Source organism: Schistocerca gregaria, chromosome 2, assembly GCF_023897955.1.
Source record: "Schistocerca gregaria isolate iqSchGreg1 chromosome 2, iqSchGreg1.2, whole genome shotgun sequence".
Lineage (NCBI taxonomy): Eukaryota > Metazoa > Arthropoda > Insecta > Orthoptera > Acrididae > Schistocerca > Schistocerca gregaria.
This window is the reverse complement of record NC_064921.1, coordinates 855,505,688-855,526,019: the sequence shown is the minus strand read 5'-3', so window position 1 is coordinate 855,526,019 and position 20,332 is coordinate 855,505,688. Positions and strand designations below refer to the sequence as shown.

The following is a 20,332-nucleotide window of genomic DNA, read 5'->3' as shown; positions in this document are numbered from 1 at the left end:
CACAAACAGTGCATTTTCTTCCTGGTGTTACGACTGGAAATGATTGGCTGTATTACCCACTCCGTCGCACAGGCACTGCGCATACATGGTTGCTTAAATCTTTGTGCGGGTTGAGTGACATATATGAACAATCTGAGGGACTGTGTCATTGACGCAATATACGCATTCAAGGTCAGTGTTCAGGAGACCTTGGAACCGAGGTGGTGCAACATTGTTTTTGATGTGCGTATTTCAAATAGCATATGAGTGTTAATCTCAAATATCAACAGCCAGTATTACCGAAAATGAATAATTATGTAAGACAACGAAACAGAAAATATTAGATACATTTTTCATTTTTGTACTTAACAATTACAACATAATAAATTAAAAAGAGAGAGGTAGATGATATCTCCAAGTCCACTCTGAGGAAAAAGGGGTTCAATCTAAAGCATTACTAAGTAACAGGTTTATACTATTGTACCTTTTAACGACGGTTTCATTATTAATGAACAGTTGCAGTTAAGTAATAAAAAATTTAGACGTAAATTTAAGCCCCTTTTTTCCCGGAGTAGACTCTAAGATATCATTTTCCTCACTCTTTTTCATTTACTACATTGTAATCGTTTCATACAAAAATGTACCCAATGTTAGATAATTTTTATTTTGCATAATCCTTGCTATTCATATTTGATGTGAATACTGATATGCCATTTAAAATATTTTTCTAAAGTTAGGAAGCTATATCTTCGATTTTTGCTAGATGGCGCGACGTTTTCCATGCCCACTTTGTGATAACTTCGGTATGTGTGGCTCTTAGTCTGATGTCACCTCCAGTGACTGATACCTCACGCAGCTCTTAGCGGCTGGGCGTATATCGAGCTGCTCCATGTACTGGCAGTTACTAGCTGTGTGTCAGTTTCACTGTTTTATGTCGTTTTAATATTAACTTCGTAATAAAGTATTTTATGTGAGTATTTTATGAGAGTATTATTGCTCTTAAATTAGTACGACAGTTATTAGATGTGAATACAGCCTTCTTATAAATCTGTTCGGTGTAAAAGCTCGCTATTCTTTAATTTTTCTTTGATAACATTTATTTGTAATCTCTTTAGTTAATCGTGAATATTCTAATGAAGATACCTGTAGCTGATACCGAAACCTGGTAAAAGTAAAATTTTGTTGCGAGTGATTGGCTGTTTTATATCTACCATGTTTAAAATTGAAATGCTCATAGGTCTAGTATCAAATGGTTCAAATGGCTATGAGCATTACGGGACTTAACATCTGTGGTCATCAGTCCCGTAGAAGTTAGAACTACTTAAACCTAACTAACCTAAGGACATCACACACATCCATGCCCGAGGCAGGATTCGAACCTGCGACCGTACCGGTCGCGCGGTTCCAGACTGAAGTGCCTAGAACCGTTCGGCAACCCCGGCCGGCCACAGGTCTAGTTTGACAAGGATGGGGCAGTAGTCGATCCTGTCTTTATAGGAGGAACCATCCCGAGATATGCCTGAAGTAATTTAGGGAACCATTGTTGTTGTTGTTGTCTTCAGTCCTGAGACTGGTTTGATGCAGCTCTCCATGCTACTCTATCCTGTGCAAGCTGCTTCATCTCCCAGTACCTACTGCAACCTACATCCTTCTGAATCTGCTTAGTGTACTCATCTCTCGGTCTCCCTCTACGATTTTTACCCTCCACGCTGCCCTCCAATGCTAAATTTGTGATCCCTTGATGCCTCAAAACATGTCCTACCAACCGATCCCTTCTTCTAGTCAAGTTGTGCCACAAACTTCTCTTCTCCCCAATCCTATTCAATACCTCCTCATTAGTTACGTGATCTATCCACCTTATCTTCAGTATTCTTCTGTAGCACCACATTTCGAAAGCTTCTATTCTCTTCTTGTCCAAACTAGTTATCGTCCATGTTTCACTTCCATACATGGCTACACTCCAAACAAATACTTTCAGAAACGACTTCCTGATACATAAATCTATATTCGATGTTAACAAATTTCTCTTCTTCAGAAACGCTTTCCTTGCCATTGCCAGTCTACATTTTATATCCTCTCTACTTCGACCATCATCAGTTATTTTACTTCCTAAATAGCAAAACTCCTTTACTACTTGAAGTGTCTCATTTCCTAATCTAATTCCCTCAGCATCACCCGATTTAATTTGACTACATTCCATTATCCTCGTTTTGCTTTTGTTAATGTTCATCTTATACCCTCCTTTCAAGACACTGTCCATTCCGTTCAACTGCTCTTCCAAGTCCTTTGCCGTCTCTGACAGAATTACAATGTCATCGGCGAACCTCAAAGTTTTTACTTCATCTCCATGAATTTTAATACCTACTCCAAATTTTTCTTTTGTTTCCTTTACTGCTTGCTCAATATAGAGATTGAATAACATCGGGGAGAGGCTACAACCCTGTCTCACTCCTTTCCCAACCACTGCTTCCCTTTCATGCCCCTCGACTCTTATTACTGCCATCTGGTTTCTGTACAAATTGTAAATAGCCTTTCGCTCCCTGTATTTTGCCCCTGCCACCTTTAGAATTTGAAAAAGAGTATTCCAGTCAACATTGTCAAAAGCTTTCTCTAAGTCTACAAATGCTAGAAACGTAGGTTTGCCTTTTCTTAATCTTTCTTCTAAGATAAGTCGTAAGGTCAGTATTGCCTCACGTGTTCCAACATTTCGACGGAATCCAAACTGATCCTCCCCGAGGTCTGCATCTACCAGTTTTTCCATTCGTCTGTAAAGAATTCGCGTTAGTATTTTGCAGCCGTGGCTTATTAAACTGATAGTTCGGTAATTTTCACATCTGTCAGCACCTGCTTTCTTTGGGATTGGAATTATTATATTCTTCTTGAAGTCTGAGGGTATTTCGCCTGTCTCATACATCTTGCTCAACAGCTGGTAGAGTTTTGTCAGGACTGGTTCTCCCAAGGCCGTCAGTAGTTCTAATGGAATGTTGTCTACTCCGGGGGCCTTGTTTCGACTCAGGTCTTTCAGTGCTCTGTCAAACTCTTCACGCAGTATTGTATCTCCCATTTCGTCTTCATCTACATGCTCTTCCATTTCCATAATATTGTCCTCAAGTACATCGCCCTTGTATAAACCTTCTATATACTCCTTCCACCTTTCTGCCTTCCCTTCTTTGCTTAGAACTGGGTTGCCATCTGAGCTCTTGATATTCATACACATGGTTCTCTTCTCTCCAAAGGTCTCTTTAATTTTCCTGTAGGCAGTATCTATCTTACCCCTAGTGAGATAAGCTTCTACATCCTTACGTTTGTCCTCTAGCCATCCCTGTTTAGCCATTTTGCACTTCCTGTCGATCTCATTTTTCAGACGTTTGTATTCCTTTTTGCCTGCTTCATTTACTGCATTTTTATATTTTCTCCTTTCATCAATTAAATTCAACATTTCTTCTGTTACCCAAGGATTTCTAGCAGCCCTCGTCTTTGTACCTACTTTATCCTCTGCTGCCTTCACTACTTCATCCCTCAGAGCTACCCATTCTTCTTCTACTGTATTTCTTTCCCCTATTCCTGTCAATTGTTCCCTTATCCTCTCCCTGAAACTCTGTACAACCTCTGGTTCTTTCAGTTTATCCAGGTCCCATCTCCTTAATTTCCCACATTTTTGCAGTTTCTTCAGTTTTAATCTACAGGTCATAACCAATAGATTGTGGTCAGAGTCCACATCTGCCCCTGGAAATGTCTTACAACTTAAAACCTGGTTCCTAAATCTCTGTCTTACCATTATATAATCTATCTGATACCTTTTAGTATCTCCAGGGTTCTTCCACGTATACAACCTTCTTTCATGATTCTTAAACCAAGTATTAGCTATGATTAAGTTGTGCTCTGTGCAAAATTCTCCTAGGCGGCTTCCTCTTTCATTTCTTAGCCCCAATCCATATTCACCTACTATGTTTCCTTCTCTCCCTTTTCCTACACTCGAATTCCAGTCACCCATTACTATTAAATTTTCGTCTCCCTTCACTATCTGAATAATTTCTTTTATTTCATCGTACATTTCTTCAATTTCTTCATCATCTGCAGAGCTAGTTGGCATATAAACTTGTACTACTGTAGTAGGTGTGGGCTTCGTATCTATCTTGGCCACAATAATGCGTTCACTATGCTGTTTGTAGTAGCTTACCCGCCTTCTCTATTTTCCTATTCATTATTAAACCTACTCCTGCATTACCCCTATTTGATTTTGTGTTTATAACCCTGTAGTCACCTGACCAGAAGTCTTGTTCCTCCTGCCACCGAACTTCACTAATTCCCACTATATCTAACTTTTACCTATCCATTTCCCTTTTTAAATTTTCTAACCTACCTGCCCGATTAAGGGATCTGACATTCCACGCTCCGATCCGTAGAACGCCAGTTTTCTTTCTCCTGATAACGACATCCTCCTGAGTAGTCCCCGCCCGGAGATCCGAATGGGGGACTATTTTACCTCCGGAATATTTTACCCAAGAGGATGCCATCATCATTTAATCATACAGTAAAGCTGCATGTCCTCGGGAAAAATTACGGCTGTAGTTTCCCCTTGCTTTCAGCTGTTCGCAGTACCAGCACAGCAAGGCCGTTTTGGTTAATGTTGCAAGGCCAGATCAGTCAATCTTCCAGACTGTTGCCCCTGCAACTACTGAAAAGGCTGCTGCCCCTCTTCAGGAACCACACGTTTGTCTGGCCTCTCAACAGATACCCCTCCGTTGTGGTTGCACCTACGGTACGGCCATCTGTATCGCTGAGGCACGCAAGCCTCCCCACCAACGGCAAGGTCCATGGTTCATGGGGGGTAGGGAACCATGGTAAACCCGAATTAGACTGGCCGGATGAAGACTAGAACCTCCACCCTCTCAAATACAAGATAAGTCCGTTTAAAACAGTGCTACCTCGTTTGGTTTATCCCTAGTGTACAATACTGTTTTGTAAAGAAATTATTTGTGGTTGTTGTTGTTGTGGTCTTCAGTCCTGAGACTGGTTTGATGCAAATCTCCATGCTACTCTATCCTGTGCAAGCTTCTTCATCTCCCAGTACCTACTGCAGCCTACATCCTTCTGAATCTGCTTAGTGTATTCATCTCTTGGTCTCCCTCTACGATTTTTACCCTCCACGCTGCCCTCCAATACTAAATTGGTGATCCCTCGATGTCTCTGAACATGTCCTACCAACCGACCCCTTCTTCTAGTCAAGTTGTGCCGCAAGCTCCTCTTCTCCCCAATTCTATTCAATACCTCCTCATTAGTTATGTGATCTACAGATCCAATCTTCAGCATTCTTCTGTAGCACCACATTTCGAAAGCTTTTATTCTCTTCTAGTCCAAACTATTTATCGTCCACGTTTCACTTCCATACATAGCTACACTCCATACAAATACTTTCAGAAACGACTTCCTGACTCTTAAATCTACACTCGATGTTAACAAATTTTTCTTCTTCAGAAACGCTTTCCTTGCCAATGCCAGTCTACATTTTATATCCTCTCTATTTCGACCATCATCAGTTATTTTGCCTTTCCTTAATCTTTTTTCTAAGATACGTCGTAGGGTCAGTATTGCCTCACGCGTTCCGACATTTCTACGGAATCCAAACTGATCTTCCCCGAGGTCGGCTTCTATGTTTTCCCATTCGGCTGTAAGGAATCGCGTTAGTATTTTGCAGCTGTGACTTATTAAACTGAGAGTTTGGTAATTTTCACATCTGTCAACGCCTGCTTTCTTTGGGATTGGAATTATTATATTCTTCTTGAAGTCTGAGGGTATTTCGCCTGTCTCATACATCTTGCTCACCAGATGGTAGAGTTTTGTCAGGACTGGCTCCCCCAACGCTGTCAGTAGATCTAATAGAATGTTGTCTACTCGGAGGCCTTGTTTCGACTCTTTCAGTGCTCTGTCAAACTCTTCACGCAGTATCGTATCTCCCATTTCATCTTCATCTACATGCTCTTCCATTTCCATAATATTGTCAAGTACATCGCCCTTGTATAGACGCTCTATATATTCCTTCCACCTTTCTGCTTTCCCTTCTTTGCTTAGAACTGGGTTTCCATCTGTGCTCTTGATATTCATACAAGTTGTTCTCTTTTCTCCAAAGGTCTCTTTAATTTTCCTATACCCAGTATCTACCTTACCCCTAGTGAGATAAGCCTCTACATCCTTACATTTGTCCTCTAGCCATCCGTACTTAGCCATTTTGCGCTTCCTGTCGATCTCATTTTTGAGACGTTTGTATTCATTTTTGCCTGCTTCATTTACTGCATTTTTATATTTTCTCCTTTCATCAATTACATTCAATATATTTTCTGTTATCCAGGGATTTCTACTAGACCTCGTCTTTTTACCTACTTGTTCCTCTGCTGCCTACACTACTTCATCTCTCAAAGCTACCCATTCTTCTTCTACTGTACTTATTTCCCCCATTCCTGTCAACTGTTCCCTTATGCTGTCCCTGAGACTGTGTACAACCTCTGGTTTGGTCAGTTTATCCAGGTCCTATCGCCTTAAATTTCCACCTTTTTGCAGCTTCTTCAGTTTTAATCTACAGGTCGTAACCAATAGATTGTGCTCAGAGTCCACATCTACCCCTGGAAATGTATTACAATTTAAAACCTGGTTCCTAAATCTCTGTCTTACCATTATATAATCTATCTGATACCTTTTAGTACCTCCAGAGTTCTTCCACGTATACAACCTCTTTCATGATTCTTAAACCAAGTGTTAGCTATGATTAAGTTATGCTCTGCGCAAAATTCTACCAGACGGCTTCCTCTTTCATTTCTTAGCTCCAATCTATATTCACCTACTATGTTTCCTTCTCTCCCTTTTCCTACGCTTGAATTCCGGTCACCCATGACTATTAAATTTTCGTCTCCCTTCACTATTTGAATAATTTCTTTTATCCTCTCATACATTTCATCAATTTCTTCGTCGTCTGCAGAGCTAGTTGACATATAAACTTGTACTGCTGCAGTAGGAGTGGGCTTCGTGTCTGTCTTGGCCACAATGATGCGTTCACTATGCTGTTTGTAGTAGCTTACCCTTACTCCTATTTTTTTATTCATTATTAAACCTACTCTTGCATTACCCCTATTCGATTTATATAAACCTGTATTCACCTGACCAGAAGTCTTGTTCCTCCTGCCACCTAACTTCACTAATTCCCACTATATCTAACTTTAACCTATCCATTTCCCTTTTTAAATTTTCTAACCTACCTGCCCGATTAAGGGATCTGACATTCCACGCTCCGATCCGTAGAACGCCAGTTTTCTTTCTCCTGATAACAACGTCCTCCTGAGTAGTCCCCGCCCGGAGATCCGAATGGGGGACTATTTTACCTCCGGAATATTTTACCCAAGAGGATGCCATCATCATTTAACCATACAGCAAAGCTGCATGCCCTCGGGAAAAATTACGGCTGTAGTTTCCCCTTGCTTTCAGCCGTTCGCAGTACCAGAACAGCAAGGCTATTTTGGGTAGTGTTACAAGGCCAGATCAGTCAATCATCCAGACTGTTGCCCTTGCAACTACTGAAAAGGCTGCTGCCCCTCTTCAGGAACCACACGCTTGTCTGGCCTCTCAACGGATACCCCTCTGTTGTGGTTGCACCTACGGTACGGCTATCTGTATCGATGAGGCACGCAAGCCTCCCCACCAACGCCAAGGTCCGTGGTTCATGGGGGGGAAGAAGTTATTTAATGATGTAATTGGCTTGTGCTACACTGTTCATTCATTTCGCACACCCAGTAACTACACACACAACACACACTACACTCATTTTTTATAAAGTACTGACGTCAGCACCATAGCGACGACATTTATTTTCGTTTTCCGTATAGCAGCTTCCCATTTGCTAGCCTGAGAAACTGAGGTAGCTGTTGTTGTGTTGTTGTTGTTGTCTTCAGTCCTGAGACAGGTTTGATGCAGCTCTCCATGCTACTCTATCCTGTGCAAGCTGCTTCATCTCCCAGTACCTACTGCAACCTACATCCTTCTGAATCTGCTTAGTGTACTCATCTCTCGGTCTCCCTCTACGATTTTTACCCTCCACGCTGCCCTCCAACGCTAAATTTGTGATCCCTTGATGCCTCAAAACATGTCCTACTAACCGATCCCTTCTTCTAGTCAAGTTGTGCCACAAACTTCTCTTCTCCCCAATCCTATTCAATACCTCCTCATTAGTTACGTGATCTATCCACCTTATCTTCAGTATTCTTCTGTAGCACCACATTTCGAAAGCTTCTATTCTCTTCTTGTCCAAACTAGTTATCGTCCATGTTTCACTTCCATACATGGCTACACTCCAAACAAATACTTTCAGAAACGACTTCCTGATACATAAATCTATATTCGATGTTAACAAATTTCTCTTCTTCAGAAACGCTTTCCTTGCCATTGCCAGTCTACTTTTTATATCCTCTCTACTTCGACCATCAACAGTTATTTTACTTCCTAAATAGCAAAACTCCTTTACTACTTGAAGTGTCTCATTTCCTAATCTAATTCCCTCAGCATCACCCGATTTAATTTGACTACATTCCATTATCCTCGTTTTGCTTTTGTTGATGTTCATCTTATATCCTCCTTTCAAGACACTGTCCATTCCGTTCAACTGCTCTTCCAAGTCCTTTGCCGTCTCTGACAGAATTACAATGTCATCGGCGAACCTCAAAGTTTTTACTTCGTCTCCATGAATTTTAATACCTACTCCAAATTTTTCTTTTGTTTCCTTTACTGCTTGCTCAATATAGAGATTGAATAACACCAGGGACTGGCTACAACCCCGTCTCACTCCTTTCCCAACCACTGCTTCCCTTTCATGCCCCTCGACTTTTATGACTGCCATCTGGTTTCTGTACAAATTGTAAATAGCCTTTCGCTCCCTGTATTTTACCCCTGCCACCTTTAGAATTTGAAAAAGAGTATTCCAGTCAACATTGTCAAAAGCTTTCTCTAAGTCTACAAATGCTAGAAACGTAGGTTTGCCTTTTCTTAATCTTTCTTCTAAGATAAGTCGTAAGGTCAGTATTGCCTCACGTGTTCCAACATTTCGACGGAATCCAAACTGATCCTCCCCGAGGTCCGCATCTACCAGTTTTTCCATTCGTCTGTAAAGAATTCGCGTTAGTATTTTGCAGCCGTGGCTTATTAAACTGATAGTTCGGTAATTTTCACATCTGTCAGCACCTGCTTTCTTTGGGATTGGAATTATTATATTCTTCTTGAAGTCTGAGGGTATTTCGCCTGTCTCATACATCTTGCTCACCAGCTGGTAGAGTTTTGTCATGACTGGCTCTCCCAAGGCTGTCAGTAGTTCTAATGGAATGTTGTCTACTCCGGGGGCCTTGTTTCGACTCAGGTCTTTAAGTGCTCTGTCAAACTCTTCACGCAGTATCGTATCTCCCATTTCGTCTTCATCTACATCCTCTTCCATTTCCATAATATTGTCCTCAAGTACATCACCCTTGTATAAACCTTCTATATACTCCTTCCACCTTTCTGCCTTCCCTTCTTTGCTTAGAACTGGGTTGCCATCTGAGCTCTTGACATTCATACACGTGGTTCTCTTCTCTCCAAAGGTCTCTTTAATTTTCCTGTAGGCAGTATCTATCTTACCCCTAGTGAGATAAGCTGCTACATCCTTACATTTGTCCTCTAGCCATCCCTGTTTAGCCATTTTGCACTTCCTGTCGATCTCATTTTTCAGACGTTTGTATTCCTTTTTGCCTGCTTCATTTACTGCATTTTTATATTTTCTCCTTTCATCAATTAAATTCAATATTTCTTCTGTTACCCAAGGATTTCTAGCAGCCCTCGTCTTTTTACCTACTTTATCCTCTGCTGCCTTCACTACTTCATCCCTCAGAGCTACCCATTCTTCTTCTACTGTATTTCTTTCCCCTATTCCTGTCAATTGTTCCCTTATGCTCTCTCTGAAACTCTGTACAACCTCTGGTTCTTTCAGTTTATCCAGGTCCCATCTCCTTAATTTCTCACATTTTTGCAGTTTCTTCAGTTTTAATCTACAGGTCATAACCAATAGATTGTGGTCAGAGTCCACATCTGCCCCTGGAAATGTCTTACAACTTAAAACCTGGTTCCTAAATCTCTGTCTTACCATTATATAATCTATCTGATACCTTTTAGTATCTCCAGGGTTCTTCCACGTATACAACCTTCTTTCATGATTCTTAAACCAAGTGTTAGCTATGATTAAGTTGTGCTCTGTGCAAAATTCTCCTAGGCGGCTTCCTCTTTCATTTCTTAGCCCCAATCCATATTCACCTACTATGTTTCCTTCTCTCCCTTTTCCTACACTCGAATTCCAGTCACCCATTACTATTAAATTTTCGTCTCCCTTCACTATCTGAATAATTTCTTTTATTTCATCATGCATTTCTTCAATTTCTTCATCATCTGCAGAGCTAGTTGGCATATAAACTTGTACTACTGTAGTAGGTGTGGGCTTCGTATCTATCTTGGCCACAATAATGCGTTCACTATGCTGTTTGTAGTAGCTTACCCGCCTTCTCTATTTTCCTATTCATTATTAAACCTACTCCTGCATTACCCCTATTTGATTTTGTGTTTATAACCCTGTAGTCACCTGACCAGAAGTCTTGTTCCTCCTGCCACCGAACTTCACTAATTCCCAGTATATCTAACTTTAACCTATCCATTTCCCTTTTTAAATTTTCTAACCTACCTGCCCGATTAAGGGATCTGACATTACACGCTCCGATCCGTAGAACGCCAGTTTTCTTCCTCCTGATAACGAGATCCTCCTGAGTAGTCCCCGCCCGGAGATCCGAATGGGGGACTATTTTACCTCCGGAATATTTTACCCAAGAGGATGCCATCATCATTTAATCATACAGTAAAGCTGCATGTCCTCGGGAAAAATTACGGCTGTAGTTTCCCGTTGCTTTCAGCCGTTCGCAGTACCAGCACAGCAAGGCCGTTTTGGTTAATGTTGCATGGCCAGATCAGTCAATCATCCAGACTGTTGCCCCTGCAACTACTGAAAAGGCTGCTGCCCCTCTTCAGGAACCACACGTTTGTCTGGCCTCTCAACAGATACCCCTCCGTTGTGGTTGCACCTACGGTACGGCCATCTGTATCGCTGAGGCACGCAAGCCTCCCCACCAACGGCAAGGTCCATGGTTCATGGGGGGGACTGAGGTAGCATCCCTCCTATAATAAGAGGTCTGTTCAAAAAATTTCCGCATAAAATTTTTCTGAGCTTACCTTTTACATATTGTGCATGGTCTCCTTCGACATTCTCTCATCCACATTGATACACTGCTCCCAACGACGTCTCGACTTCCGGAAGCAGTCTTGGTAGGCCTCTTGCTGGATAGCACCAAACGCCGTCTGCGTATTTTCTTTTAGCTCGTCTGTCGTTGCAGATCTTCGTCTTTAAATGGGGTTTTCAGCTTTGGAAATAAAAAAAGTATGAGGGGGCCAGGCCTGGAGAGCACGGAGGATGAGGCAGCACAGAGATATCGTTTCTGTGCAATAGTCACGCACCAAAAGGGATGAATGTGCGGGTGAGTTATCGTGATGCAAGAGCCATGAATCGTCTCACCACATTTCAGGCCGTTTCCTTCTCACATTTTCTCGCAGGCGTCGCAAAACGTCCCGAAAGTACCATCGATTAGCAGTTTGTCCCTGTGACACGAATTCATGATGAACTAATCCTTCAAAGTCAAAGAATATCAACATGTCTTTGATATTTGACCTAACTGACGAGCTTTCCTTGGTCTTGGAGAACGTTTCCCGACCCAGTGTGAAGACTGAACGTCGGTCTCAACATCAAAATCATAGACCCATGTGTTATCACTAGTAATGATTATCTCCATCTACATCTACGTGATTACTCTGCTGTTCACAATTAAGTGCCTGGCAGAAGGTTCAATGAACACCTTCAAACTATCTCTCTACCGCTCCACTCTCGAACGGCGAGGGCAAAACGAGCACTTAAATTTTTCTGTGCGAGCCCTGATTTCTCTTATTTTATCGTGATGATCATTTCTCCCAATGTGCCAACGGAATGTTTTCGCAATCGGAGGAGAAAACTGGTGATTGAAATTTTATGAGAAGATCCCGTCGCAACGAAAGACGCCTTTGTTTTAATGATTGCATATCTTGTCAGTGCACCATCTCCCCTATTTCGGAATAACACAAAACGAGCCGCCCTTTTTTGAATTTTTTCAATATCACCCGTCAGTTCCACCTGATACGGATCCCACATCGCACAGTAATACAATAGGGCGGACAGGAGTAGAGTAATCAGTCCCTGTAGTAGATCTGTTGCACCTTCTAAGTGTTCTGCCAGTGAATCGCAGTCTTTTGTTTGCTCTGCCCACAACATTATCTATGTGATCGTTCCAATTTAGGTTATTTGTAATTGTAGTCCCTAAGCATTTAGTTGAATTTACAGCCTTCAGATTTGTATGACTTTTCGCGTAATCGAAATTTGACGGATTTCTTTTAGTACTCATGTGAATAACTTCACACTTTTCTTTATTCAGGGTCAACTGCCACTTTTCGCACCACAAAGATATCTTATCTAAATCATTTTTCAGTTTATTTAGGTCATCTGATGACTTTACAAGACGGTAAATGTCAGCATCATCCGCAAATAATCTAAAAGGGCAACTCAGATTGTCTCCTATGTCGTTAATTTAGATCAGAAACAATAGAGGGCCTATAACACTTCCTTGGTGAACGACGGATAATATTTCTGTTTTACTCGATCTTTTTCCGTCTGTTACTACGAACTGTGACCTTTCTGACAGGAAATTACGAATCCAGTCGCACAACTGAGGCGATATTCCATAGGCACACCGTTTGGTTAGAAGACGCTTGTGAGGAACGGTGTCGAAAGCCTTCTGAAAATCTAAAAATATGGAGTCAATTTGACATCCCCCGTCGATAGCACTCATTACTTCACGAGTATAAAGAGCTAGTTGTGTTCCGCAAGATTTTCTGAATACGTGCTGGCTATGTGTCAGTTTTGTCGTTTTGTTCGAGGTACTTCATAATGCTCTAATACAGTATATGATGCAAAACCTACTGCAAATCGACATTAGTGATATGGGCCTGTAATTCAGCGGATTACTCCTATTTACCTTTTTGGGTATTGGTGTGACTTGAGCAACTCTAAGACATTCATGTTGGTGTCTGTTTGTTCTATATCGTGTCTCCCTGCCACTTTCGCGCAACGACGCTCTGAGCGTGGTTTTTAGGGAATTTACTAGTTTGAACCTGGGACCTGTTGCTGGTAAGGAGACGCCAGACCACACATGACATGTAGAATTCAGAAGAGTTCAGTGAGACTAGCGATGATATAACCAAATACTTAATGATCTCAGCGTCAGCTCCACTGCACTCCCTGTAAAAGAATCTTAATACTAACTAAATTTAGTGGAAAGGGTTCAAGGCTTTCCTATTTTAGTTAGCTGGTAAAATAACGTCGAAAAAGCAGTTACGTTTACCATTGGGTGTTTTATTCTACTCACAAAACATCGTTTATAAATTGCACTATTGATAAAAGGAAATGTTTTAATACAGGATGGTAAAAACCAGCTGCGTTCAACAAAAATGTGAACGAATATTCCCTGAATGGGTTTCCAAGTTCTACAATGGATCGAAGGATGACCTATGCCATATCACATCTATAATCTAGGTTTAATTTAAGTTTCACAAAAGAGAAAACTATCAAAATGGTCTACAGTGACCCTCAATTATCTTTAATTACTTATCTAACTTGTCGTAAATTACAGTGGCTGATGTGGCTTCTCAATAACTATATAACAGAAAAATCATCGCGTTTCAGATTTTTACTTCAAGTGGCAAATGTGAATACCATGAGCTTTAATTGACGATCGACACTAGTATTACGCAAAAAGGGGGTCTAACAGATGAGACTTCTGCAGTTCTGAGTGAAGCCTTATGCGCTCAAAAATGCGGCATCGCGCGCGTTCATTACCTTGTCGGTGTTTAGGCAGCGTCAGGGCAGCGGCGGGCAGCACAGCTCCGCTCACCTCGCCATCTCGGAAGCAACTCTCTCTTAACTTCTCCTTACTACAATTTACCGAAGTTAGTTTAAAAAAACTATCTGGCTATGTTTTCATGTGACCAATATGGGTCTCAATGTTAACCTTAAGCTCCGCCTACAAAAATTCTGTCTATCCAATGAGAAACTTTATACTTTTCGTGGTGGGGCAATGTTTTTAAAGTTTGCAACGTAACAGAGACGCGAAAAACTCTCACGCTAAAACCTGCAGCTGGTGTGGTCCTTTTAGCGTTATCGGAAGATCTATACTGTTCTTCTGGAGGGCTCTATCTTTTAACATGGGCTGGGGAGTGGTCCTAATGTAACAGACCCGCAAAAAGGCTCACGCTAAAACTTGCGGGTGGTAGTAGCCCTTTTTGTGTTATCGTAAGATCTATACTGTTTTTCTGGAGGGCTCTAGCTTTTAACATGGGCTGGGGGGGGGGGGGGGGTGGTCATTGACGTAACAGAGACGCGAAAAAGTCTCACGCTAAAACGTGCGGGTGGTAGTCTTAGAGGTAGGCTGCCGACGTGGGTGTCCATTCCGTCCCTTATCGTAGGGCCTTCTAGCTTAACACAGTTCTGCTCTCGGCTTCTGTTCTCGTTTCTCCCCTCGGAACTGCGTCGGTCTCATGGTGGGAAGGTACGACATGCATTTAGGCATTCTTGTGTTAGTCTGTGGTATTCCATTTGCTCACTCGTTACTCGTATTACTTTGGTTAATTTAATGTCACGATTTATTCGGAGCTATGCATCATCCGCAAATAATCTAAAAGGGCAACTCAGATTGTCTCCTATGTCGTTAATTTAGATCAGAAACAATAGAGGGCCTATAACACTTCCTTGTTGAATGACGGATAATATTTCTGTTTTACTCGATCTTTTTCCGTCTATTACTACGAACTGTGACCTTTCTGACAGGAAATTACGAATCCAGTCGCACAACTGAGGCGATATTCCATAGGCACACCGTTTGGTTAGAAGACGCTTGTGGGGAACGGTGTCGAAAGCCTTCTGTAAATCTAAAAATATGGAGTCAATTTGACATCCCCCGTCGATAGCACTCATTACTTCACGAGTATAAAGAGCTAGTTGTGTTCCGCAAGATTTTCTGAATACGTGCTGGCTATGTGTCAGTTTTGTCGTTTTGTTCGAGGTACTTCATAATGCTCGAATACAGTATATGATGCAAAACCTACTGCAAATCGACGTTAGTGATATGGGCCTGTAATTCAGCGGATTACTCCTATTTCCCTTTTTGGGTATTGGTGTGACTTGAGCAACTTCCCAGTCTTGGACCTGAAGCCTTGCCTTTATTAAATGATTTAAGCTGCTTTGCTACACCGAGGATACCCACTTCTATGTTTCTCATCTTCGCAATTGCTCTTGATTGGAATTCGGGAATTTTACTTCGTCTTCTTCGGTGAAGGAGTTTCGGAATACTGTCTTTAATAACTCTGCTTTGGTAGCACTGTCATCGCTGACTTCGCCGTTGTTATCGCGCAGTGAAGGTATTGATTGCATCTTACCACTGGTGTGCTTTATATGCGACCAGAACCTCTTTGGATTTTATGCAAAATTCCAAGACAGAGTTTCGTTGTAGAAATTATTAAAAACATCTCACATTGAAGCACGCGCTGTATTTCGAACTTCTGCAAAATTCTGCCAATCTTAGGGATTTTGCGTTCTTTTAAATATGGCATGCTTTTATCGTTGCTTCTGCAACAGCGATCTGTCCCATTTTTTGTACCATAGAGGGTCAGTACCATCACTTACTAATTTATGTGGTATATATCTCTCAATTGCCGTCTATATTATCTCTTTGAAATCATTCCACATCTTTTCTTCGTTTACGTGATCAGATCAGAAGGAATGGAGACTGTCTCTTGAAAAGGAGTTAAGAGCATTTCTGTCAGCTTTTTAAATATATGTACTTTGCGTTTCTTTTTGATGGTTGCGGGTGTTACGGCATTCAGCCCAGCAGCAACTGCCTTGTGATCGCTAATTCCTGCATTCGTCATGATACTCCCTATTTGTCCAGGATTATTTTTTGCTAAGAGTAGGCTGATGAACTAATTGTTCAAAATAATTTTCTGAGAAAGCATTCAGTACAATTTCGGATGACGTTTTATGTCTGCCGCCGACTTTAAATGTATAATTTTTCCAGCACATGGAGAGTTGGTTGAAGTCGCCACTGACTATAATTGTAGGAGTGGGGTACTTATTTGAAATGAGACTCAAGTTTTCTTTGAACTGCTCAGTAACTATATCTTCTGAAGCGGGGGGGGGGGGGGGGGGGGGGGGCGGTAAAACGATCCAATTAATAGTTTAGTCCGATTGTCAAGTATAACCTCTAACCGTACTATTTCGCAGAAACTATCTACTCCAATTTCACTACAAAGCAAACTACTTCTGACAGCAATAAATACTCCGCCACCGACCGAACTTAATCTATCCTTTTTGAACACTGTTTGATCGTTTGAAAAAAATTCGACTGAACTTATTTCCGGCTTTAGACAGCTTTCTGTACCTGTAACTATTTGAGCTTCAGTGCTTTCTATTAGGGCTTGGAGCTCTGGTTCTTTCCCAGCACAGCTACGACAATTTTCAACTATAATACCGATCGTTTCTACAACTACCTTACTGTGTTTCACCTGCCCCGTTTTAGATGGACGCCCTTTCTGTGCTTTCCTGAGATCCTCTAACCTAAAAAACCGCCCAGTCCCTTCCACACAGCCCCCGCTACCCGTGTAGCCGCTTCCTGTGTGTAGTGGACTCCTGACCTATTAAGTGGAACCCGAAAACCCACCACCCGATGGCACAAGTAAAGGAATCTGCAGCCTACGTGGTCACAGAACCGCCTGAGCCTCTGATTCAGACCCTCCACTCGGCTCTGCAGCAAAGGACCACAGTCGGTCCTATCGACGATGCTGCAGGTGGTGAGCTCCGCCTTAATCTCGGAAGCTAGACTGGCAGTCTTCACCCTTTCCGCTAGCCGCCAGAAGCCAGAGAGAATCTCCTCCGATCCAAAGCGACACACTTCAATAGTACTGACATGGGCTACCACCTGCAGTTGGCTGCACACTGTACTCTTCATGGCATCCGGAAGCACCCTTTTCACATCCGGAATGACTCCCTCCGGTATGCACACGGAGTGCACATTGGCTTCCTTCCCCTCCTTGGCAGCCATGTTCCTAAGGGGTTGCATTACGCGCCTAACGTTGGAGCTCCCAACTACCAGCAAACCCACACTCTGTGAATGCCCGGACCTTGTGGGCTGAGAAGCTTCCTCTGGTACAGGGTGGACGACTGCATCCGGCTCAGCGATTTCGTCAGCCACAGATAACGCCCGAAACCTGTTCGTCAAACGAACCGGGCAGGCCCTATGATCGACCCCACGGAGCGTCTTTCGCTGCCTGCCAGATTTAGGAAGATCTCCCACTCGACCACTGGTGAGGGGGTCAACCCAAGTGCAGGCAGTTCCCACGGCGCCCACAGCAGTGGGTCGATCGGGGACATGTGAATAGTTCTCGACGTCCTCGCATCTCCGCGTCCGACCACCCACTGTTATGCCCCTTGGCAGCAGCCCTAACCTGTGTGACGGGAGCCAACCCTGCCTGGAGCGGTAAGCGAAGGGTCACCAACTCAGCTCTCATTTGTACACAGCAATCACAGTGTCTATCCATTTCTCAATTCGCTCCTGTTTGAATCACGTAAAAATATGTAATAAACAAAAGGTGTACTCGCCTTGTTAGCAGCAGGAACTTGCGGTGCTCTCTCACTGACGGTCTAAGCGACAACTTAAGGAACATCTCGTTATCATTTGCGTAATCCAGAAGCTTTTCATTTATTGCGATACGAAGGTCTTTCTGATCTTGACTCATGGATCATGGGACTAACTTGGCGGCAACACGATGCATTCTAAGATGTTATGTCAGGTTTTGATAACATGATCTAATTGAAATCTTAGATTCTTCTGAAATCTCTCGGCTAGTCAGTCTTCGATTGGCACGCACAATTTCGTTGGCGCTCCTGACATGAGCGTCGTCAGTAGACGTCGAAGGGCGCCCAGAACGAAGGTCGTCTTTAACTTCTGTCCGGCCATTTCTAAACCGTTTAAACAATTCGTAACACCGAGTAGGGTTTAAGAACTCATCACCGTAGGCTTCCTCCATCATTTGGTGATTCTGGGTAAAAGTTTTATTTAGTTCCACGCAAAATTTAATGCAGATTCGTTGTTCCTCTAATTCTGCCATCTCCAAATTCGCAAACTGCGTGACACAACGTTGTACCCAATAGAGCACTGAACAATGACTAACTTCCGGCAGATACACATTAAACCCAGATGTGTGCAGGGATTCCAACCGTATTTCACGCCAGCACACCATTGGCCTGAAATTACGGTTTTTTTGTTTTTTTGTTGTTTTTTTTTTTTTTTTATTTTACAGGCCTCGTAAATGAGTTGCTGAGCCCAGAAAGAGGATGTTGTAGTCCAGAGACTGATTTGATGCAGTTCTCCATGCTACTCTATTGCAACTTCTTCATCTACGAGTAACTACTGCAACCTACATCCTTCTGAATCTGCTTAGTGTATTCATCCTTAGGTCTCCCTCTACGATTTTTGCCCTCCATGCTTCCCTCCAATACTAAATTGGTGATCCCTTGATGCCTAAGAACGTGTCCTACCAACCGATCCCTTCTTCTAGTCAAGTTGGGCCACAAAATTCCTCGTCTCCCCAATTCTCTTCAGTACCTCCTCATTAGTTACGTGATCTACCCATCTAATCTTCAGTATTCTTCTGTAGCACCATATTTCGACAGCTTCTATTCTTTTCTTGTCTAAACTATTTATCGTCCATGTTTCACTTCCACATATGGCTACACCCCTTACAAATACTTTCAGAAACGACTTCCTGACACTTAAATCTATACTCGATGTTAACAAATTTCCCTTCTTTACAAACACTTTCCTTGCCATTGCCAGTCTACATTTTATATCCTCTCTACTTCGACCATCATCAGTCATTTTGCTCCCCAAATAGCTAAACTCATCTACTACTTTAAGTATCTCATTTCGTAATCTAATTCCCTCAGCATCACCCGATTTTATTCGACTACATTCCATTATCCTCGTTTTGCTTTTGTTGATGTTCATCTTCTGTTCTCCTTTCAGGACACTGTCCATTCCGTTCAACTGCTCTTCCAGATCCTTTGCTGTCTCTGACAGTTATTATTTCTAGTCCATGGATTTGTTTACTATACTGTTTGGTCAATTTACACGTTGAATAACATCGAGGATAGGCTGCAACCCTGTCTCGCTCCATTCCCAACCACTGCTTCCTTTTCATGCCCCTCGACTCTCATAACTGCCATCTGGTTTCTATACCAATTGTAAATAGCCTTTCGCTCCCAGTATTTTACCCCTGCCACCTTCAGAATTTGAAATAGAGTATTTCAATCAACACTGTCAAAAGCTTTCTCTAAGTCTACAAATGCTAGAAGCGTAGGTTTGCCTTTCCTTAAGCTATCTTCTAAGATAGTGTCTGTATTGCCTCACGTGCTCTAAAATTTCTACGGAATCCAAACTGTTCTTCCCCAAGGTCGACTTCTACCAGTTTTTTTCATTCGTCTGTAAAGAATTCTCGTTAGGATTTTGCAGCCCTGAAATATTTAACCCATAGTTCGGTAATTTTCACATCTGTCAACATCTGCTTTCTTTGGGATTGGAAGTATTATATTCTTCTTGAAGTCTGAGGATATTTGCCTGTCTCGTACATCTTGCTCGCCAGGTGGTACAGTTCTGTCAGGGCTGGCTCTCCCAAGGCTATCAGTAGTTCTAATGGAATATTGTTTACTCCTGGGGCCTTGTTTTGACTTAGGTCTTTCGGTGCTCTGTCAAATTCTTCACGCAGTATCATATCTCCCATTTCATCTTCCCCTACGCTTTCCTCCATTTCCATAGTATTGTCCTCAAGAAGATCGCCCTTGTATATACCCTCTATATACTCCTTCCACCCTTTTCCTTCTTTGCTTAGAACTGGGTTTCCATCTGAGATCTTGATATTCGTCCAAGTGGCTCTCTTTTCTCCAAAGGTCTCTTTAATTTTTCTGTAGACAGTATCTATGTTACCCTTAGTGATATATGCCTCTACATCCTTAAATTTGTCCTCTAGCCATCCCTGCTTAGCCATTTTGCACTTCCTCTCGATCTCATTTTTGAAACGTTTGTATTCCTTTTTGCATGCTTCATTTACTGCA

General features: G+C 42.2%; 1 protein-coding gene across 1 annotated transcript in view; it reads left to right on the top strand.

Annotated features, from left to right (window-relative positions):
• Positions 1–20,332, top strand: part of LOC126336012 (gustatory receptor for sugar taste 64a-like) — a 154,710-nt gene that overhangs the window by 84,980 nt on the left and 49,398 nt on the right. The gene's annotated exons all lie outside the window — the stretch shown is intronic.